This window comes from Eschrichtius robustus, chromosome 15 (genome assembly GCF_028021215.1).
Source record: "Eschrichtius robustus isolate mEscRob2 chromosome 15, mEscRob2.pri, whole genome shotgun sequence".
Taxonomy (NCBI): domain Eukaryota; kingdom Metazoa; phylum Chordata; class Mammalia; order Artiodactyla; family Eschrichtiidae; genus Eschrichtius; species Eschrichtius robustus.
The window spans coordinates 52,832,110-52,857,075 of NC_090838.1; the positions used below are offsets into that span (position 1 = coordinate 52,832,110).

At 37.9% G+C, this 24,966-nt stretch overlaps 1 long non-coding RNA gene across 1 annotated transcript in view; it reads right to left on the reverse strand.

Annotated features, from left to right (window-relative positions):
• The window catches only part of LOC137778154 (uncharacterized), a 53,479-nt gene that overhangs the window by 23,276 nt on the left and 5,237 nt on the right, over nucleotides 1–24,966 (reverse strand). Inside the window, exon 2 of the long non-coding RNA XR_011076751.1 lies at nucleotides 13,911–14,037. This is a non-coding gene — a long non-coding RNA (uncharacterized lncRNA). The remainder of the gene's footprint in view (nucleotides 1–13,910; nucleotides 14,038–24,966) is intronic.

The following is a 24,966-nucleotide window of genomic DNA, read 5'->3' on the forward strand; positions in this document are numbered from 1 at the left end:
AGAGAATCCACCGCAAGGAGAAGCCCGCGCACCGCAACAAAGAGTAGCCCCCACTTGCCACCACTAGAGAAAGCCTGTGCGCAGCAATGAAGACCCAACGCAGCCAAAAATAAATAAAATTAAGCCTTAAAAAAAAAAAAGGATGGAGAACTGAAGGGTGAGGAAGAGTTAGCTGGCAAAAGGAGGGAGGGCAGAGCATTCCAGAAGGAGGGAAAAGCATGTTGCTGAGGCCGTGGTATGTCGTAGAGGCTGAAAGATGGTAACTTTGGCTAGAAGATGAAGATTAACCCATGAAGGAGACAGAGAGGGAGCAGCTGGAGGTGAAGGAGCAAACCCATAGAAGCCATGGGAAGACAGTGTTTCAAAAAGGAAGTCACAGAGTCAAATGCTGCTGGGAGGTTAAGTAACACGAGAACTGAAAGTGTCCCCTGGATTTCACAACATGCATGTCCATGTCAAGAGCTAGGCTACCCTGCATACGTGTCTATCTTAGAATGCCTAGTGCAATAGGATATTGCCTATTTCTGCATTCTACTTACCACTATGTATATTTCTATATTCTACTTATCACTATGGAGAGAATATATCATACTCAATGGGGCAAACAGTAATAATAACAACCACCGTTTATTGCACATACTGTCAATACACATCAGACACTGTTCTAGATACATAATGGGCTGTATTTCATTTTATCCTTACAACAACCCTCTCAGTTAGCTATTACTGTTCCCATTTACAGAAGACGAAGCTGAGCCTGGTCCAATGAGTTTAAGTTATTTTGCCCAAGATCACACGACTGTAAATGGCCAAGCCAGGATTCTAGCCCATGTGTGACTCCAAACCTACCATTATGTCACGCTGTTCTAGTATGGTGTTGAACCCTTAATGAATGTCACTTAAATGATGATTGAATTGGGCTGCTTCCTTAGTAAGCAAAACTGGGATCACAGCCCATTTCTCAGGATCTGTTGCTAGAAATCACAAGACCATACTGCCCTCTATCAGCTTCAGTGACATCGGCTACTGGTAATTTTCAGAATGAATAAGAATATCTGACATTTATATTGTGATATATACTTACAAAAAAATTTTACTCAACCTTATGACATATATTATGAGCACTGAAGCCAACACACTTATACACACAAAAATGAATGCAAAATTTTTAATGAATATGAATTCAATTTGTGGTAAAGTCTAGTTATACTCATTGTAGCATTCACTCTTCTATAACCTGCCACTTAAAGCTTTATTTTTACTTCTAGAGAAGTAAAAAAAAAAGTGATTTAGGTTTTTCTAACTTTTGTCTGTTTCCTTTTCACTTATTTAATGGAAAATTTCAAAGATATACAAAAGTAGAGAAAATAGAACCTCCAAGTATAACTCAGCTTCAACAATGATTATTTTTCCAGTAAGTATGATGACATGATTTCTGACAGAGTTATCTTTTAAATCCTTTCTGATTTAATCACTACTTCATTCAGATAATATCTTGGTCTTCCCACATTAATGGTATAATTGCTACCTTATAATAATTAATCATGGCTGATGTAAGGGACTTTTGATATATTGTTAAATGTTATTGTTGGAGTTAGCTCACTATAGCCCACAAAGTATTTCTGTCTTACCTGAGAATATGATTGTTTTGTGTTTTAAGTTTTGGCTTAGCTTGGCTATGAAAATGAATTTGTTTGGTAACTGTTGGCCCTGTTGTGTTGGTCCATGTTTACCACACTGACCATCCAATCTTAACCCTCTTTCTGTTAACACAGAAACTGAGAAAAAAATTTATTCTATGCAAAGATAATCAGAACAGAAAATGCAGCTGCCTGAATAATGTCAGCGTGCATAATGTATTTCACAGCTATTTGTAGTAGGTGCACTCAGAGAGTTATCTGATGCTCATAATCCCCAAAGTTTGATGCCAGTGTGGGCAGGTTGACTTTCCTGGTTCTGATCCTTAGCCAGCCTTCTTCACAATATAACAAAGTGGATCAGGTAAGAGAGCATGAATATTTCAACCAAAACCTATCCTCCTACTGGAAAAAACAAATGAAAACAATAACAACAATAAAACTATACTCAACTCCTGGAATTCTTGAGAGTGGAGCCTTTATATCGTATTTTTATATAAATATGATAAACATATTTCAAGTTTTTTTTCCCAGGAATTTTAAGATTGACGTATTTTTTACCCTTTTAGCTAGAAGACAAATACCTCATTAAGATGTAGATTTATTAGAGAATTTTTCTTATATAAAAATTTCAAGTTAAATTCTGACCCTTTTCCAAGGCCTCAAATGATTTTTAAAATAGATTGATCACATATCCTTTTTTTTTTCTGTTATTTTTTCTTTCAGCAATAGCGGGATGTCAAATCCCTAATAATCTGAAATTGGTTCAGTGTGATCTGATAGTACTATTTGCTCCCACACCTCTTTTTCTTCTGGTCACTTACTCTAAAGTAATTACAATTTTATAGATTCAGATTTAATGAATTGTATTTCAAGCTACCTGGTGAACTGTTTTAACCCATCCAGTTATATAGTTAATAATTTTTAGTATTTTCTTATAATTGATTTTTTAAGGTAAGAATCTTGACAGTTATTCACCTTCCTAATCAAAACACTGTTTTACATTTTGATATATTCTTAATTAAATGAAAATATTTTCTATTTACAAGAGACACACAAAACAATATGTCAAAGTTAAAAATAAAGGAATGGAAAAAGATTCACTAGGAAAATGCTAATAAAAGGTGGATATAACACTTTTATACTCATTATTCTACTTGGATATTATTTGGTATAGCACTGCAGTATTGTAAATATATAACTTTTATGTACTAAGCAGTCTGAAGCAAACAGGTAATAGCGATGACTTCTCAATCCCAATGTATCATTCTTGCCTACCCCACCCCATTGCCTGTAGGGTCCCCCACAATTCAGTAGGTGCCCAGTGCCAGTTTCCCCAGTGTTTTTATACTCACTCCCAATGAACTCTAGTTACATCCTTTCATGCCACTCTTTCAAAATCTAGCACTGAATAAACCAACTACACTTGCACCTGGAGCTCAACCAACTTCAAAGTCAACAACCTTGATCTTCCCCCATGCCCAGTGATATCTCCACTTCAACTTAGCCTCTTGCAAGCCTGTCCATATCAAATTCCATCACAGGCCCAGCTCAGGCTGAATCTCCATCCAATGCGAAGCTTCCCACGGCCCTGGAGGTCTACCCATTCTGTAGAAACCTCCAGGCCTCGACCTCTGGCCTTACAACACAGGCTCTGAGCTTTCCCTCCTCTGTGCATCATTTAAGGGCTGGCCCAACCGTGGTAGTCCTCCTCCCTCCTTTTCTCATCAACCCAAAACAATTACATTTCCGCCCCCCGGTTTATTCCTTCTAAATACATACTATGCTGAATGTTATACTCTTATTCTGTTCTAGGCACTTGGTCACCAACACTAGTTTAAAAAAAAAAATTCTGTGGGTAGGGACAATAGTAGGGGATGAAGAGGTATAAACTATTGGTATAAAATAAGCAACAAGGATATATTGTACAATACAGGGAATATAGCCAATGTTTTATAATAACTATAAATGGAGTATAACTTTTAAAAATTGTGAATCACTATATTGTACACTTGTAACTTACATAATATTGTACATCAACTATACTTCAATTAAAAAATAAAATTAATTAATTTAAAAAATTCTGACCATGATCCACAGTAAAAAAATATATTTTAGGGATTTCCCTGGTGGTGCAGTGGTTGAGAACCGCCTGCCAATGCAGGGAACACGGGTTCGAGCCCTGGTCGGAGAACATCCCACATGCCACGGAGCAACTGAGCCGGTGCGCCACAACTACTGAGCCTGTGAGCCTAGAGCCCACGCTCCGCAGCAAGAGAAGCCACTGCAATGAGAAGCCTGTGCACCACAGTGAAGAACAGCCCCCCACTCGCCATGACTAGAGAAAGCCTGCACATAGCAACAAAGACCCAACACAGCCAAAAATAAATAAATAAATAAATAAAAAATATGTATATATATATTTTATATTGTGACAAGGTGCATCAAAGTTTTCCCTAAGCAATACTTAGTTCCTTTACCATGTGGCAATGCAATCTGATATTTTCCTTTTTATTCTATTAAAAAAAATTCAGCCACTAAATTGATTTCACTAACCACTAATGGGTCAAAACTCTCAGTTTGAAAACCCTTGATCTAAAGAGCCTCCCCACTGCCCCCCACTCCTAACCCCACCCCACCGGCTGCCACAAGACTCTTTGGGCATCTTTTTTATCAGAACCAGGTCAGGTAACATGAAGCCATATTTAAAACAATCACTGCCTAATTTCCTGGATATTCTAAAGAGGAATTCTTTTCCATTGAAGGACAGCAGTTTCTAGGCTATAAAAGAGGTACTTTTAGTGCTTGGAAATGGTGGAGATTTATTTAAAGCCTTCTAGAAAATATCCATGATCTGAAATCTTATTAAAGAATGCATTTTTGAAAGTCAGGCAAACTGAATCCTTGTTTCACTCTGCCATTGAGCGTTAGGAGGTAAATCACTCAGCCTCTCTGAACCAAGGGGTCTCAATCTAGGGAATGATATGTAAATCTGATGACATATAAACCCTATAAATCTAATGATTCATTCACTCATTCATTTGCTCATTCACTTCACAAATGCTTCATTAAGTATGTGCCAGGTAGGCCTCTCACTGCTCATCTGACAATTCAAACTGGGAAGCCCAATGTTATAAATTTATCACATATCACATGTGATCATATGCCAGGGCTCCTTCACATCAAATATATGCTTCACCAGGCACCACAGGGGAATGAGCTGCTTCATACAAGCACATTACCCAGGAAAATGATGATCATTTATATAAACCACTTAATAAAGTCTCTCTAAAATGTATTAGAGATTATACTGTACCTAATTTCATTAATGGTTTAAAATAGTTAATTCTAATAGTAAGGAGCTTAATTTTAAGACTTATGAATTCTTATACAAGTTTAATTTAAAATGTCAAAAATGTAATATTTGCTCTAATTCCCTCTCTTTTCTTTTTTCTTCCCACCACATTTTTACTCTTTTAGTTTAACTGTCACAACACCAGGTGAGTTGGCACAACCAGTGGTTAAGAGAATTACTGAAAGTCATTCCTACACCAACATAGATAGCAATTGCTTAATTGTACACAAACATGATTGTGAACTACATAAAATATCACATAAAACTCAGATTAAATATATCCTCCAACCCCCAATTCAGTATGATCCCCAAAATGTCCACAGTCACTCCAATGCCCCATGATGTGAGGGTAAGTGTGATGGAGGAGGAGTTGGATTGAAGAGACAGCAGTCTTAACTGATTGTTAATTTTACAAAGACTTATGGTCATGTGAACACATCATCATGGACCCCCACTCCCAAGGCTTTGGAAGGGGCTTGTACAAATGAAAGGGCCTGAAATTTAAGCTTCACTAGGTCATGGTAAACCTGCTTCCACAAGTATCAATCACTGAGTGAAAGCGTGAATATGGTGAGCCAGTTATGAGCCTGACTCTGGGGTTAAATGGGTTGGCGTTTGATTTTTAACTTCACTTTAACTAGTTTGTGACTGTGAGTAAGTTACTTTCTCCGTGCCTCTGTTTTTCAATCTGTGAAAAGGGGATAATATCTAACACATAGGGCTGTACTGAGATATTGAAAGATATTGACACAATGTGTAAAGCATGTGGTTTGGTGCCTGGCAGATGGATAACACTAATAATACTTCCCTGGCAGTCCAGGGGTTAAGACTTCGCCGTCCAATACAAGGGGTGAGGGTTCGATCCCTGGTTGGGGAGCTAATATCCCACATGCCTCGCGGACAAAAAACCAAAACATAAAACAGAAGCAATATTGTAACGAATTTAATAAAGACTAAAAAAATGGTCCTCATCAAAAAAAAAAAAAGACAATAGTTATACGATGATGATGATGATGATATGACTACATTGACTATGATAAGGTGGTCAAAGGATGTTGAAGGGTATAATGTTTTTTGATTCTGTAATAACTGTTTCCCAAACAACTGTGATTTTTTAATTCCTTTGGTTGACTTGGTTTTAGTTTCCAAAGTTTTGTAAGATTCTGCAATAAAAGCTGATGAAAAATGACTTAAGGAATTTTCTCATTTAAACTAAGAAGCAGCATTAAAAAAAAGGGCATTAAGGCAGAAAAAAAATGGCAAAACTTCGGGAAATATTTTCATATTCCTGGGATCCAGAGATACGACTAATTTTCATACTACTGTCAAGTTATTCCAAGACCCCTGACTTCCTTCAGCTCCCTCTCTGCTTTGTGGCCTCTTACCAGTCTTAGATCAGCTACAGCTGTTCTTTGCACAATTTTAGCTCTAATTCCCATGAGTTTTCCTATTCCATGCCCCTCTGTAAACTCTTTGTTTGTTTTTGTATAACTAAAGGTTATAGCAGCAGGGAAAAGTTTAGGATGGAAAAAAAATTCTGCCATCCACTTCTTGGCTCCATTTAGGGTCACTCTCTCACTCTTCTGTCAGTTTTACCAGTGTTTAGAAATGACTAGATGCTAGGCTCACACATCTAGGAGCATTAGGAACCTCCAAAATGCTTGTTCATTGATCCAGAGACTCCTCATCCCCCCTCAATCAAAAGTTCTGTAGAAGGGAGAGTTGCAGATATATATACAAATAACTATATGGAACATCTGCAACAGTCATATATATGTATGTTTGGGTATATATATATATATATATTTTTTTTTTCAGTGTCCAGTGGACAAGCAAGTTTAGTGTTTTGAGAAGCTGAAGAAGTGATATTATAAATGTTCTGTCTCTAGAAGCAAAGATGAAAATCTTTGCTTTGGGGAAGAGGTGCCAAAATGGAACCTGCAAAATGCAAATGACAAGCAGGAATCCATCAATTGCTCTTGGAGACACTGTGAAGATAAACTGCAGGCAGTTGTAAAGCATGTGAAAGCTTAAAATATTAAGCCTTTTATTCAGGGAAACAACTGTTAGCAAGACTATATGCTTTCCAGTAAGAGAACTGGTTTTGTTTTTTGTTTTTCTGATTGCAACTGTAGACTGGAGTGTCACTGAAAGTGATGCTTCTTGGAAGATGTGTGTGTGTTTTTGTTAAAGCATTTGCTCATGGGAGATTGTAAGGTTAGACCGCAGGCAGGTTACTGTGCAGGTCTGAACTTGTCTTCTGCCCATGGTAGAAAAAAAGCCATGAAAAGGACTTAGAGCGTGTGAAATAATTAGAAAATGTATGTATTGGTCTCTGCCCCTGGTTCCCGGCACAAAGCTCCTAAAACTTGTAATTTTCTAACTGATAGGAGTGTCTTTTGTTCTAATGAGGCAGTGGTTGGTGGGCTCCTGGATGGGGGCTGGTCACCAGAAAGACCAAGCTGTGATTAGAAGCTTGGAACTTTCAGCTCCACCCCTATCCTCCAGGAAGGGGAGAGAGGCTGGAAACTGAGCTAATAATCAGTCTTGCCTATGTGATGAAGCCACCATAGAAATCCCAAAAGTACAGGGAACTTCCAGATGGCTGGACACATGGAGGATGGAGGTAGCAGGAGGGTGGCATGCCTGGCAAGGACATGGAAGCTCTGTGTCCCTTCCTCCATACCTTGCCCTATGCATTTCTTCCATCTGGCTATTCATCTGTATCCTTTATCATATCCTTTTAAAATAAACTGGCAAACATGAGTTAAATATTTCCTTGAGTTCTGCGAGCCATTGTAGCAAATTATCAAACCCAAGGAGTAGGTTGTGAGATGTATATCTGATCAGTCAGAAGCACAGGTGACAACCTGGGACTTGCAATTGGCATCTGAAGCGGGGGGTGTCTTGTGGGACTGAGACCCACATAAACTATGGGATCTGATACTGTCTCCAATAGTGTCAGAATTGAGTTAAATTATGGGACACCCAGCTGGTGTGACAGAATTTCTAGATGTGTGGAAAACTCGCACATCTGGTGGCAGAAGTGAAGTGAAGTGTGGTAGTAGTGTGAGAGTACAGGAGACACAGGAAGTGTTTTTCCCTTACAGAGTGGTTTGGTCCAGTGTATAGACTACATTGCAGGGTGGGGTAGAAGATGTCCCACACGTGGCATTATTCAAGTCTCAGTAATCAGCTTTGGAAATATTCTGTCATCCATGGTGATTGGTTTATCCTGGCCATATGGAGCCAGACCACATCTGAGAATATCTAGAATCTATAAAGAACTCTCAAAACTCAATAATAAGAAAACAAACAACACAAACATTTTAAAAATGGGCAAAAGATTTGAAAAGATACTTCATAGAGAAGCTATAAAGATGGCAAATAAGCACATGAAAAGATATGCTACACCATTAGCCATTAGGGAAATATAAATTAAAATCATAGTGAGATTCCACTACCTTTATTAGAATGGCTAAAATAAAAGGCTGACCATACTAAGTATTAGCAAGGATATGGATCAACTAGAACTTTCATACATTGCTAGTGGGAATGTAAAATGATACAACCACTTTGGAAGACCTGGCAATTTCTTAAAAATTAAATATATACCTACCATCTGACACAGTCATTCTACTTCCAAGTATTCAGCCAAGAGAAATGAAAGCATATGTTCATGCAAAGACTTATATGCAAATGTTCAACGCAGCTTTGTTTGTAATAGTTCCAAACTGGAAACAATCCAAATGTCTCTCAACAGTAGAGTGGATAAGGAAATTGTAACATATCCATAAAATAGAATACTATTTAGCAAAGAAAAGAACAAACTATTGATACACATAACATGGATGAATCCAAAAATAACTATGTTGAATGAAAAAAGCCAGACAAAAAGGAGTACATACTGTATGATTCCATTTATAGAAAAATTATAGAAAATGCAAACTAATTTATACTGACAGAAGGCAGATCAGTGGTTTCCTGGGGATGGGAGTGAAGGCAGGAAGGAGGAATTACAAAGAGGCATGAGGAAACCTTTGAGTGTGATGGGTCTGTTCATTATCTTGATTTGGTGATGGTTTCTCAGGCTATACATAAGTCAAAACTTACCAAATTGCACACTTTAAAAATGTGCCTTTATTGTATGTCAATAATATCTGACATTAAACCTGCTAAAAATAGCATATTTCCAACTTAACTTTCTTTTTAAAAAATATTTTTGAGGAACATGTACATATAGTATAGTATTTACCTTCCTCCTAGCCAGATTCTATAAAAAGGCCCATAGCTGCTCCAGTACCACACTAGACAGGAGAGTGCAAAGGAGCAGAAGTGGTAGAAAGAGACAGAAGTCAACTGATTGCTATTAAAATATTTACAAATTTTATAAAATCATACACCCATTTGAATACACAGCCAGGGCTTCTCCCAGGGCCTTGGAGGAGGCCCACGCAAGTGATGGACTGATGGAGATGAAAAGCAACTCCTAAACGCTCCTTGGATTTGGGGGAGGTGGGGAGGAACGTGTGGATCCAGCAGAGGAACAGACTTCCCAACTCCAGGGGCTCAGAGCTGCAGTTTGGATATTAAGCTGCGTGGCCTTGTTCTGAGGTCACAAGCTAGTAAGGCCTGAGGACGTATCAATTACTCAAGGAATGAGGCAAGTTTTGAAAGGTCAGTGGCACCATCCTCTGGAGTTTATGCATGATCACCCAGCACAGACATGCATAATTGCCCAGGAGATATACCAGCGTGCTTAGACACAGGAGTGTAAGACAAGACTTTCGGATTCTGTTACTATGCTGCTTTGGCTACTATTTGCTGATTTGTGACTTGCGGCAGTGATATAATCTCTGGGTGTCTATTTCAACACTAGTAAAACAGAATAACAAGAATTACCTATTTGTGGAGTATACCGAGATCTTCCCATGGAAATAAATTTTATCCTTGCTCTGGAATCTGGCTGATCTCTTCTAATATCTAAAATTGCTTTTGCAATTGGAAGAAAGAGAAATAGGGAAGCGAAAGAGAATTAGATAGCCCAGGCAGATGACCCTAGGTGGGGCAGCACTCCCGCACTGGGCTGGGGCTGCTAACATCTTCCCCTCACTCTAAGGAGCCTCACTGAGCCTTAGAAGGAGACTGTGCCGGTGAAGGGTCCTAAAACTTAAGCCTTATTTGCTTAAATCCACCTCTACCTAGAAGCTTTCTGTTACATTTTCCCCCCAATTTTTTGAAGTTACCATTTATTGGGCACTTAACTTTGTGCCAGCCATATGTATGCTTGTCAAATTTTCTCAACCTTGTCAATATATTGGGTTGGCTAAAAAGTTTGTTCGGGTTTTTCTGTAAGATGTTATGGAAAAATCCTAACGAACTTTTTGGCCAACCCACTATTTGAATCACCTGGGAAGCTTGTATTTTTTTTTTTTTTAATTGGGGTACGGTTACTCTACAATGTTGTGTTAGTTTCTGCTGTACAATGAAGTGAATCAGGTGTATGTATACATATATCCCCTCCCTCTTGGACCTCCCTCCCCCCACTCCAATCCCACCCATCTAGGTCACCACAGAGCACTGAGCTGAGCTCCCTGTGCTATACAGCAGGTTCCCACTAACTATCTATTTTACACATGGTAATGAATATATCTCAATCCCAATCTCCCAATTCATCCTACTCCCCTTCCCCCCCCACCATGTTCACACATCTCTTCCTTATGTCTGCATCTCTATTCCAGCCCTGAAAATAGGTTCATCTGTACCATTTTTCTAGATTCCACATATATACATTAAAATATGATATTTGTTTTTCTCTTTCTGACTTACTTCACTCTGTATGACAGACTCTAGGTCCACCCACGTCTCTACAAATGACCCAATTTCATTCTTTTTTATGGCTGAGTAATATTCCATTGTATGTATGAACCACATCTTCTTTACCCATTCATCTGTCAACGGACATTTAGATTGCTTCCATGTCCTGGCTATTGTAAATAGTGCTGCAATGAACATTGGTGCATGTGTCTTTTTGAACTATGGTTTTCTTTGGATATATGCCCAATAGTGGGATTGCTGGGTCATATGGTAGTTCTATTTTTAGTTTTTTAAGGAGCCTCCATACTGTTCTCCATAGTGATTGTATCAATTTACATTCCTACCAACAGTGCAAGAAGGTTCCCTTTTCTCCACACCCTCTCCAGCATTTATAGTTTGTGGATTTTTTGATGATGGCCATTCTGACCGGTGTGAGGTGATACCCCATTGTAGTTTTGATCTGCATTTCTCTAATAATTAGCGATGTTGAGCATCTTTTCATGTGCCTCTTGGCCATCTGTATGTCTTCTTTGTAGAAATGTCTATTTAAATGTCTTGGGAAGCTTTTAAAATATACCAACCTGGAACCAACTGAAACCAAATCTCTAGGGGTGGGGCCTGAGCATCTATAGTTTTTAAAAGCCTCCTGGATGATTCTAATATGCAACCAGGGTTGAAACTCTTGGCACACCATGCTACTTTACATATGTTAACTTCTTAAATCCTTATACAAACCTGAGAGGTACTTTACATATGTTAACTTCTTAAATCCTTATACAAACCTGAGAGGTAGGTCTGATTATCCTTATGTGTAAATAAACTGAGGTTCAGAGAGGCTAAATATATTTCTCAAGATCAAATCTCAGAGTCATAATTCAAACCCAGATGGGTCTGACATCACAGAACATTTTGCTATACCAGTTCCCATCTTTATATACCTCTATGAGAAAGAACAACCTTTTAATCCAAACTTTTGCAATTGGCAAAATATGGTGATGCATAAAATATCATGTAATTATTTTCATAACAAATGTGACTTTCTTAACTCTAACCCTATAAGAAACAATAGAGTAAAGCCATATTCCAGAGTTTAGTTCTGAGTTGGTAGAGTCCCTTATAGCCAACAAAATTTCTGATTATATTTTATGAAGAGAAGCTTGTTGGTGATGAAAATCTTAAGTACCATCTAGAATTGGAATGGGTCCTATTTCGTGTGGTGTTGGAGGTCTAGGATACAAGGTCATTAGCAGTAATCCAGAATACACTGTACCTCAAGCCTACCCAGTCTCCCCCTCACATTAGTTCCTAAATCCTACATCTTCCTTTTTCTTGGATTCATCATTCACTTTGCTAGAGTACATCCCCAAATAATTATTTCAGTGAAGATCTGGGGGGTGAGGGGTAAAATTTCTGAATCTTTGGGTATGTGAAAATATTTTGTACTCTCACTTGAAAGCTAGTTTTTCTCAGTATCGTTTTTTCCTCAGATCTTAGAAGATATTGTTATGTTGTCTTCCAGCAGTGTTGCCAGTGAGGAATCTGATGCCACACGGATTCTCATTGCTTTGAGCTTAACCTGTTTATTCCTTTGGAAGCCTTTAGGACTTTATCTTTATCCCTAGTGTTTTAAAATTTCACCATGACGAGTCTAAGTGTTGGTTCTGTTTCATTCATCTTGGTTAACATTTTCCATTTAAAGACTTGCATCTTTCTTAAACTCTGAGAAATACACTTTTATCATTATTTTTTCCTCTGCATTCCCTCTTTCTCTCTTCCTAGTGCCTCTATTACATAAATATTGAAACTTCTAGATCTATTAACTTTTCTTTGTCTTTTGAAATGAATAAGGGAAAATTCCTCAGCCTCTATCTCCCACTCATTAATTTATTCTTCAACTATCTCTTTTCTATTAACAGATCATCTATAAACCTGCTTTCCTTGAGTGGACAGATACCACTATATTTTTCTCTTTTTCTTCCCCTCTAGCTTACCTTGCCTCCAACAAACACAGCAGCCAGAATAAGGGCGTTTTAGACAGAAAGACCTTGATTGAAATCCTTTCGCTGGGCTTCCCTGGTGGTGCAGTGGTTAAGAATCCTCCTGCCAATGCAGGGGACCCGGGAAGATCCCACACGCCGTGGAGCAACTAAGCCTGTATGCCACAACTACTGAGCCCGCGTGCTGCAACTACTGAAGCCCGTGCACCTGGAGCCCGTGCAACACAACAAGAGAAGCCACCGCAATGAGAAGTCCACGCACCGCAATGAAGAGTAGCCCCCGCTCACTGCAACTAGAGAAAGCCCGCGTGCAGCAACGAAGACCCAATGCAGCCAAAAATAAATAATAAAAATAAAATAGGGCTTCCCTGGTGGCGCAGTGGTTGAGAATCTGCCTGCCAACGCAGGGGACACGGGTTCGAGCCCTGGTCTGGGAAGATCCCACATGCCGCGGAGCAACTAGGCCCGTGTGCCACAACTCCTGAGCCTGCGTGTCTGGAGCCTGTGCTCCGCAACAAGAGAGGCCGCGATAACGAGAGGCCCACACACCGCGATGAAGAGTGGCCCCCGCTCACCGCAACTAGAGAAAGCCCTCGCACAGAAACGAAGACCCAACACAGCCAAAAATTAAAAAAAATAAAAAATAAAAAATATAATAAAATAAATAAATTTATTTAAAATCCTTTCTCTGTCACTTATCAGTTATAGAGCAAGTCTGTCTGAGCTTTAGTTTCCTTATTTAAACAACACAAAAATATCAACCTCATAGACTTGTATTAAATGTAATGACACATCCAAAATGCCTCACATAGTGGATAGTACATCCACAGTATAAGGTCGCAACAAACATTAGTAACCTTTCTACTCTTCTACCCTTCCCTCCAAGAAGTTTACTGTCTCACATTTCTAACTGCAAACTTTTAAAATGACATTCTGATTATCATTCAGTCTCTTATGCTTGCTTAACATAAGTTTATAAAATGTGTACTTTTGTATATTAAAAAATGATAGAATTGACAGTAGCTTTATCATATATCTCAGTGACTAAACTTTTCAATTTATTCATAAATCTACTCATTTTGAAAACATTTATTGAGCACTTACTTTGAGTCAGACACCATGTTAATCTGTGAAGTAAGTAGACTCCTCGTGGTAGGACCAGGTCTGGGGTGAGGAAGCCTGGCGAGTGAGACATCTGCCCTTAATGCAAAATTTAAGGGATGCCAAAAAACTGAAAAATCAAGATAAATAATATTTAATGCAATATTTAAAAAATCAAAATTAAGGCAAAAAATCCATGATGAACACATCAAGATTTTAAACAAGGATAGAATTCGTTTTAATGATTTTTTTCTCTTATCTCGGGCCACAATACGGTTTACTGATCCTATTGTTTTTGTCTGTACATCATCCCTATTTCCTTTGAGGAATGTATCCTCCTTCCCTCCAACTTGTTCCCCTGGTGAGATTATCAAGTAAACTCAGACCCCAAGGCCACACAGATGGACAAGTGAACCAAACCCAACCAAACAAGAGTATCTCATTCTCTTGACCATATTGATTGATCGAAAACAGAATAGGTGACCCAGCATGGCCCAATAAGTATCTTTCTGTAGGAATGAATGAGGTCAACACACAGAGGTAAGCAAAGCCAAGAGTTGTGGAGGGTGAGGGACACAGATAGAAAAAGAAATCTGGAGGATGATTTCATTTGAGCGAAAATATGAGAAGCCACATCCACCTCTTCACTTTCCAGGGACATGAGTCAAAAAATTCCCATTTGTGCTAAAGTTTATTTGAGTTGGGACTCTCCACACTTAAAAATAGAGGGATTCTGACTAACACAAATGTCTAAAGAGTATTTCAAACGTTGAGGAGGATTGGTCATCATCCTAAGTTTAGAAAGAGTCTCAAAAGCAGTATGCCTTCAGTATTGTCCAGGGAGATGGTTGCCACAGATATAACCTTATAGTGAAAATGGAATCAGAAGATCCTTAAAATCAGCCAGTAATTCCCCTTCATCTAATTCCAAGCACACCAACAAGCCTTTGATTATAAATTGCCTTCTTAGGTAGAATTGCCTAGAAAGAGCGTAGTAAACGAACAAGTGTATCCAGTCTACTTGATAGTTATATTGTTCATTGTTAAGCAATAGGATGGCACCTAATGGGTCAATGTCCTAGAATCAGATCACTTTGGTGGATGCTAATATTAATTTTTCTGAGTCTAGAAAGGTTTAGAGGCAACATAGTCTAGTGGCTGAAATATAGGCTCTTGAGCCAGACTGCTTGGATTTGAATCCTAGCATTGCCACTTACTAGTTGTGTGACTTTGGATAAGTTATTTAACTTACCTGTACCTTATTTTCTCATCTTTAAAATGGGTATATAATAGTGACTACCTCATAGCATTGTTAAATGAGAATTATATGAGTTAATCTTCATAAAGAAACTAAAACTTATAAATACTATAAAATAAAATAATGCTAAACTGAGAAAGAGACCTGGGATGTGATGTCCACCTTAAGCTGCAGCTACTCCAGGAGACTGGATAACTCTCCAGTACACAAAGAAGTTAGAACTTATTTCAACTAACCGCTTACATTTCTAACTGACCGGTTGGCTTCTAAGCTTCTAGAGGGCAGGGACTGTGCCTTACTTATCTTTGTATTTCTTTTTACTTCTAATGCCTGGGACTTGGCAAGCACAAGGAGACAGAACCCTCTTCATGGAATCCAAAGGCTTGGATTTGAATCGTCACTCTACTACCTACTATTTATCCTGGAGCAATTTACTTAACTTCCCAGACCCTCAGTTCCTGCAGCAGTAAAGAGGATAATACCTCTTTCAACTAATATTGTGAGGATTAATGTAGATAATAATTTAGGGAAGTAGTATGTGTTCAGTTAACGTGGGTTTCTTTCCAATACTAAAGTTTATAGTTATGTAAATATTTTCAATGTTATTTAGATAAAAGAGAATCCACTAATCTAAGTATTCCATAACAATGTCATTTTGCAGAGCTTATAAGATCTGCTATTAATATATGTGACAGAGGTTCTTTAAGGAAATACATAGAAAATAAACTTAAGTCTTTATTAAAGGAAATTATTTCACTTGCTGGATCCTTGGCCAGGACTTTTAAGTTTAAATGAGATAGAATCAGCTGAGATGAAAAAAAAATTACTGGTTGATATACAAGTCATTTTAAATGACCTATATGGGACATATGGCAATACATTCAAATTTATTCATTCATTTATACATTCAAAAACTATTGTGATGGGCATTTATTATGAGCTGGGCACTTTGTTAGAGATTTATTACTCATTTTCTATGTTGAGTCTGCACTAAACATAATTTGCATCTTCTTTTAGCTTTAGTTCTTAACAGATGACACTCTGGTCACTCCATAAACATTTTAAACAGCTTTTTAAGCTATATATGACAACATAATACTCAACGGTGAAAAGCTGAAAGCCTTCTGCTAAAATATGGAACAAGTCAAGGATGCCCACTCTCACCACTTTTATTCAACATAGTATTGGAAGTCCTAGCCATAGCAATCAGACAAGAAGAATAAAAAGTATCCAAATTGGAAGAGAAGAGGTAAAATTGTCATTACATGCAGATGACATGATACTATGTATAGAAAACCCTAAAGACTCCACACAAAAACTACTAGAACTGATAAACAAACTCAGCAAGGTAGCAGGATTCAAGATTAACATACAGAAATCTGTTGCATTTCTTTACACTAGCAATGAAATATCAGAAAGGGAAAGAAAAAAAAATCCCTTTTAAAATCATATTTAAAACAAAACAAAACAAAACAAAACCTTAGGAACAAACCTGACCAAGGAGATGAAATAACTATAAAACACTGATAAAGGAAATTGAAGATGATTCAAAGAAATGGAAAGATATCCCATGCTTTTGGATTGGAAAAATTAATATTGTTAAAATGGCCATACTACCCAAAGCAATCTACAGATTTAATGTGATCCCTATCAAATTACCCACGACATTTTTCACAGAATTAGAACAAATAACTCAAAAATTTATATGGAGCCTTAAAAGACACAGAATTGCCCAAGCAATCTTGAGGAAAAAGAACAAAGCAGGAGGCATAACCCTCCCAGACTTAAAACAATACTACAAAGCTACAGTAATCAAAATAGTGTGGTATTGGCACAAAAACAGAAATATGGATCAATGGAATAGAACAGAGAGCCCAGAAATAAACCACACACTTATGGTCAATTAATCTTTGACAAAGGAGGCAAGACTATACAATGGAGAAAAGACAGTCTCTTCAGCAAGTGGTGTTGAGAAAGGTGGGTAGCCACATGTAAATCAATAAAGTTGATTTACATGTGGCTGCCCTCACACCCTCACACCACACACAAAAATAAACTCAAAATGACTTAAAGACTTAAACGTAAGACACGACACCATAAAATTCCTAGAAGAGAACATAGGCAATACATTCTCTGACATAAATCGCACCAATGTTTTGTTAGGTCAGTCCCCCAAGGCAATAGAAATAAAAGCAAAAATAAGCAAATAGGACCGAATCAAACTTATAAGCTTTTACACAGCAAAGGAAACAAACAAACAAACAAAAAACAAACAAAAAGACAGCCTACAGAATGGGAGAAAATATTTGCAAAAGATGCGACTGACAAGGGCTTAATTTCCAAAATACACAGACAGCTCATACAACTCAACAACAACAACAAAAAAAAAATCAAAAAATGGGCAGAAGACCTAAGTAGACTTTTCTTCAAAGAAGACATACAAAAAAAAAGAAGACATACAGATGACCAATAGGCACATGAAAAGATGCTCAACGTTGCTAATTATTAGAAAAATGCCAATCAAAACTACAATGAGATACCATCTCACACTGGTCAGAATGGCCACCATTAAAAAGTCTACAAATAGCAAATGCTGGAGAAGGTGTGGAGAAAAGGGAACCCTCCTACACTGTTGGTGGGAATGTAAATTGGTGCAACTACTATGGAAAACAGTATGAAAGTTCCTTAAAAAAACTAAAAATCGATGCCATATGATCCAGCAATCCCACTCCTGGGCATACATCTAGAGAAAACTCTAATTCAAAAAGGTACATACACCCCAATGTTCATAGCAGCACTATTTACAATAGCCAAGACATGGAAGCAATCTAAATGCCCATTGATAGATGAATAGATAAAGAAGATGTGGTATATATACACAATGGAATACTGCTCAGCCATAAAAAAGAATGAAATAATGCCATTTACAGCAACATAGATGGACCTAGAGATTATCATACTAAGTGAAGTAAGTCAGAAAGAGAAAGACAAATACCATATGATATCACTTATAGGTGGAATCTAAAATATGACACAAATGAACTTCTTTGCAAAACAGAAACAGACTCACAGACATAGAAAATAAACTTATGGTTAGCAAAGGGGAAAGGCAGTGGGGGAGGGATAAATTAGGAGTTTGGAATTAGCAGATACAAACTACTATATATAAAATAGATAAATAACAATGTCCTACTGTATAGCACAGGGAACTATATTCAATATCCTGTAATAAACCATAATGGAAAAGAAAAGGAAAAAGAATATGTACATATATGTATAACTGAATCACTTTGCTGTACACCAGAAACTAACACAACATTGTAAATCAACTATACTTCTATTAAAAAAAAAGATTAAACAGCTTTATTGAGGTATAAATGATTTACAATAAACTGAACGTTAAATTTTGACATATGTATACATCTGTGAAACCAACACCACCACCAAGATATTAAACATATCAAGCATATCCATCACTCCCAAAAGTTTACGTCAACTTTTTGTGTGAACAAAAACCAAATCTTCAGACTCCTAGGCTGGTGCTGCTTCTCTTATACTTGAAGAAAGTTTGTTATTTTGTATGTTATTCATCCATATTGTGTGCTATTATACACTTATGGAAAAGAACATAATTGAAGATTAAATATTTTATTTGTCGAAGCCCCAAACATATACTGCAGACTCCGTATAAAGTCTGCCATTTGGTAATGAGACCTCTTGCCTGCTTCCTGTTGAATCACCAGTTCACAGTCCTTCCACAGACCTTGCCCTTGGATTCTGGGAGGTAACCAGGTTTGCTGTGTCTTTATAATAACTCTCAATTTGCTTTCTGCTTAGGCAAATTTAAGCAGTATTCTTGCAATTTGTTGCCTCAATTTCTTTCTCTTTATCTGCAAGGGTGGTGGTGAAGTTCCTGGACTCCCGAAGCAGACTGCCTGGGTTCAAATCCCACCTCTCCCACTTACAAACTACAGAGCTTTGGACAGGTTACCTCTCTGCACAGAGCCTGGTAGTTTGACAGTAAATTCTTGGCAAATATTACATATAAGTATTTTCTCTGAAAACTGGTTATATACTATTCAGACCACACAGCAGAAATGTCCAAATCTCCTGTCTTATAGGATTGTCCCCTCCCCCATCTCTAGGTTTTATATCTGTACATTTTAAGAGACTAGTCCATTAAAAGCAGAATTCCAGCCCACATAATGTTCTAAATTGGGAAACAATTACTAAAACTGATTTCACTTCTATATTTCTTTCTGGAACCAAGGAATATTTTCATGTAAATCTACATTAAAGGGTTTTGGGGAATATATATATGTAAATATATGGAAGCATTAGATGTGAACTAGTTAGTTGCAAAAGAATTAATAGTTTTGCTTTAAAAAAATCAAATCAGATGTACTTTTTGTTATTGCTCTGTAATAAACCCCTCATGTACATTATTTCATTTAATCCTCATGTCTCCACACTGAGGAGGAAGAGGAGGGGTTGGTCTTGTTGTCTTGGGTGGCCGAGGTGGAGGAGATGGAAGCGGAGGCAAGAGAGGCAGGCACACTTGGTGTAATTTGAAGGAAGTACACTGTAATTCCTGAATGACTTTTTTGCTTTTTCATTTCTCTAAAATTGTTTTTATATGGTAGCAAACACCATTTGCTTTAGTTTCAGTGCCCATATCACAGAAGGGCCTAGGTTATAAAAGAAGTCAAAAGTAGTCTTGAATAATCAGAACCCTTCTGCCAGATTGTCTAATGTCAATTGTTTCTGCCACTGCTTCTTCTACGTCTTCTTCCTCATTTCCTGGCCCTGGTTCGGAAGCACTCTTCTCCACCAAGTCATCTTCTGTTAATTCCTCTGGTGTGGTGTCTGTTAGCTCTTAGATTTCTCCATATCTTGGAACTCTTCACCTTCCATCCCCACCTTTTTTGCTGTATATCCATAATCTCTTTCATGATCTCCTTGATTGGCTCTGTCAATCTGTGAAGCCACGCACAACATCTGGACACAGTTTTCTCCAGCAGGAATTCATCGTTTCAGGCTTGATGGTGTTCACGGCTTTTTCTATAACAGTGATGGCATATTCAATGGTGTAATCCTTCCAGACTTTCATGATGTTCTCTCTCTTGGGGTTCTCTTCCATAGCATTGACAATCCTTTCCATAAAGTACCATGTGCAATGAGGTTTAAAGGTTCTTATGACCTCTGATCTAGAGGCTGAATTAGAGATGTTGTGTTTGGGGGCAAGTGGCAACTTCGACACACTTGGTGTTGAACTCATGGGGTTCGAAGTGGCCAAAGACATTGTCCAATATCAAAAGAAATTTAAAAGGCAATCACTTACCGGCAAGGTACTTCCTGACTTTAGGGACAAAGCATTGACGGAACCAATCCAGAAAAATGGTTCTGGTTGTCTAGGCCTTCTAGTTGTAAAACCAAAAGACTGGCATCTGGTGTTTATCTTTTCCCTTCAAAGCTCAGGAGTTAGCAGCCTTATAGATAAGGGCAGTCCTGATCATAAACCTGGCTGTATTTGCACAAAACAGTAGAGTTAGCCTATCCCTGCCTTAAATGCTTGCTTCTCTTCCTTACTAATAAATGTCCTTTGTGGCATTTTTCCTCCCAGAATAGGGCACTTTTGTTTGCATTAAAAACCTGTTCAGACAGATATCCTTTCTCCTCAATGATTCTCTTAATGGCATCTGGGAACTTTTCTGCTGTCTCTTAGTGAGCAGAAGCTTCTTCTCCTGTTATCTTGACATTTTAAAGCCAAACTTCTTTTTAAAATTATCAGACCATCCTTTGCTGGCATTAACTTCTCCAGCTTTAGATCATTTACCTTCCTTTTGCTTTAAGTTGTCATATGGCTTCGTTTTTCTCTCGAATCATATTAGAGTCTATAGGTATGCCTTTCTTATAGCAATCCTGCACCCACATAAAAGCTGCATTTTCAATATGAGATAAAAAGGTATTTCGCCAAAAGTGCAAAGTTTTGCACCAGCTACAAGTTTTCATGATTTTCCTTTTCTTTTTTAACAATGGTCTTTACTCTGGATTTATTTATCTTGAAATGGTGGGTAACCACAGTTGCAGACCTCAATCTATGCTGCGTATCAAGCAATTCAGTTTTTTCTTGTAATGTCATGATTTTGCTTCTTGGGAGGATTTCCAGGATCACTAGCAGCACTTCATATGGGTCCCTGGTGTTATTCAAAGTTTATGGCATTGCACTAAACACGATGAAAAATACTTGAAAACCATGAGAGATCACTTTTTACTGCAATATGCAATTTACTAGGGAGACAAGTGCTCACATGGAGATGATTAGCGTCACACAGCACTGTACTCACAACACACAACACTTGAGTTCATCATTATAGCAACAGGAGGTGGCTACGAAATTATTACAGTAGTATACTATGTGCTACAGTTAATTTTATGCAGTTATGATTTAATACTGACTCTTTATGTTTGTTTACCTTTTTCTCAACTGGGAATGGTGCCATGTATGGTCTAAGTGTGTTTTGATAAATTTTAACTTTTTATAATAGATCTGTGCATATTTTGTGGTAGTAAATTATAGAATAGACTAGTATCTGCACACATTTTATGCATTCATGACATACCTAACTTCTTCTTCCTTTTTTTATTTTTTGGTATTTCTAGGCTACTCAGTTTGTGAGTTATTTTCAAATTTTCACAAATCTCAAAAATTTTTTCCAATATATTTATTGAAAAAATATGTGTATAAATGGCCCTCACAATTCAATCCCAAGTTGTTCAAAGGTCAACTGTATATATACATACACACATGTACACACACACATATATATACACACAAAGGCATGGAACAAATCTCTTATTACTTAAAACAGACAATCAAAATCTGATATCATATATTCTTTAAATAGTTGAGTTATTTATTCACTTTCAATGACATTGTTTCACAGGACACAAAATTTAAATGTTAGCTAACATAATCACTCTTTCTGGCATGTAATAGCTAATGAAGACACATTAACAAAGCAGTCATGTCAAGCATTTTAAACTGTCCTTGAAAGGGTAGACACCAAGAGTTCTTCATGGACTCCCCATTGTTCTTAGGCAAGAGCTACTGACTCTTCTCTTTGCATTTCCTCTTCCCTGATCAAAGCTCTTCCAAAGAATTGTGTATACTTAATTTCCACTGACTCTCCTTTCTCTCTTGAGCCTACTTCAATCAGGTCTTCCTCCCACTGTGTCATCAAAACTGCACCTATCAGAATCACCAATGACCTCCATGCAGTTGAATCTCAAGGACAAATCTCAGCTCTTATCTCATTCCACCTATCAGTAGCATTTGACTTATTGGTTGGTTTCTTCTTCCTGAAACAGTTTTTTCACTAGATCTCCAAGACACCTCCCTCCTTGGTTCTCCTCCTACCTCAATGGCCATTCTTTCTCTGCATTCTGCATTCTTTGTTGAGTTCTCCTTTATCTTCCTAACCTCTAAAAATTGGAGTGTCTAGGACTCCTTGTATAGACCTCTTCCTTATCTACATACACTCACTCATAGGAGTTCTCATCCAGTCCATGACTTTAAATGTTATTTACATGCTATTGCCTCCCAAATTCATACACATAGCCCAAATCCTACACAAACTGCAGACAGGTATACATATCCAACAGGCTATTTGACATCTCCATTTGGATGTCTACAGGCATCTCAACAAGCCCCAAACTAAACTGCTAATCTTCTGCCCTATTGCTCTTCCTTCATCTTCTCCATTTCATAAAAGTAGCACCATTCTTCCATTTGCTCAGGCCCAAACCCTGGAATCATTCTTGACTCCTCTCCTTCTCTCACACCCCACATCCAGTCCATTAGAACATCCAGTCAGCTGTAAACTTATTCACACTACCAGTCACACTACTTATTACCTTCTGCTCTGCCACCTTAGTCCAAACCTCTATCATCTCATGTCCCCTTCACTTGGTCAGTTTTTTATCTTGTGAAGCAATGCATTTAAAATGTAAGTTAGATTGTTACTTTTTCTGCTTAAAACTTTCCTATGGCTTCCCATTTTACTCAAAATGAAAAGTCTTTAATTGTGACCTATAAGCCCCCTATGATGTTTCCACCACCACCACCACCTCCACCAACTCTCTGATCTCATTTCCTACTGCTCTCCCTCTTGCTCAACCCACAGTATCCACAATAGTGTCCTTGTTGTTCCTCACAGACACCAAGCACACTCTATCTCAGGGCCTTTGTACTTCTAACATTCTCCAAGTATTCCTATGTAATGCTCTACCTTCCTTTGTCACCTAGGCTTTTCCTAACTATCCTGTATAAAATAAGTCCCCTCATCTCTCTCGATACCCTATCCTGATTTATTATTCTTAACACCTTTTTATTTTGAAATAATTGTAGATTCATATGCACTTGCAAGAAATAATACAGAGAGATCCTGTGTACGCTTTACTCAGTTTCCCCTAATGGTCACATTTTACAAAACTACAGTGCAATAGTGCAACTAGGATACTGACACTGATACAGCCAAGATACAGAACATTTCCACAGTTCTATCACCTCAGGGATTCATGGTGCCCTTTTACAGCCACACCAACCACCCTCTAGCCTCTACTCCCTCCTTAACCCCTGACAACCACCAATCTGTTCTCCATTTCTATAGTTTTGTTATTTCAAGAATGTTATATATATGTAATCATACAGTATTAACCTTTTGGGATTGGCTTTTTCCACTTAGCATAATTCCCTGGAGATGCATCCAAGTTGTTTTGTCATGGCATTTTTTATCACCTGACATATATACATACATATTTATTTGCTTATTAGGATAAGTTCCCTGAGAGCAGGGAACCTATTTTGTATACTGTACTTATAATGTAGGCATAAACATTTGTTGAATAAATGAAGTCCAAACTCTTTAACATGACCTATAAGATCCTAAATGAAGCACGCTTACCTTTCCAACCTCATCTTTCATTTCCATGGCTCCTCCACCCTGCCACACCACTCCCATCCAGCTACACTAAATAGTGAATAACGCCATTCAGTTACACTAAACATCTTGCCATTTATAGCAGATTGCCTATGTGCTCTGATGTGTTTGGTTTTTTTTTTTTTTTTCCACTTTTGCTGTTTAGAACTGTGGTTCTCAAACTTTAGTGTGCATCAGAATCACCCGGCTGATCAGGCTTATTAAAACAGATTGCTAGGGACTTCCCTGGTGGTCCAGTGGTTAAGACTCTGTGCCCCCCACTGCAGGGGAGGCACGGGTTCTATCCCTGGTCAGGGAACTAAGATCCCAGAGGCCGCTTGGTGCAGCCAAAAACAAAACAAAACAAAATAAAATAATGCTTAAAAAAAAAAACAAACAAACAGATTGCTAGGCTCCACTCTCAGAGTTTTAAATTCAGTAGGTCTGGGATAAGTCCTGAGAATCTGTATTTCTGACAAATTCCCAGGTGATGCTGATGCTGCTGGTCCATGAACCATACTTGGAAAATCATTGTGTTAGAACATTTTTTATTTCCCTCCCCATTTCACTTGCCTAATTCTTACTTAACCTTCAGTCCTTCCCTCACCCCAGAACACGGTGTTCCACAGCACACTGTACTTACCCTATCCCATCACTTATCACAGGATATTATAAAGTCCTATTTATGTGTGCCTCTCTCCCACCAGACTATATCCTCAGCACTTAGCACAGTCTGACAGAGTAGGCACTCAATGTATATAATGACTGAAAAGGTTCCTTAATTTTGATACCTTAAAAGAGTCAACTGAAACAATATCTT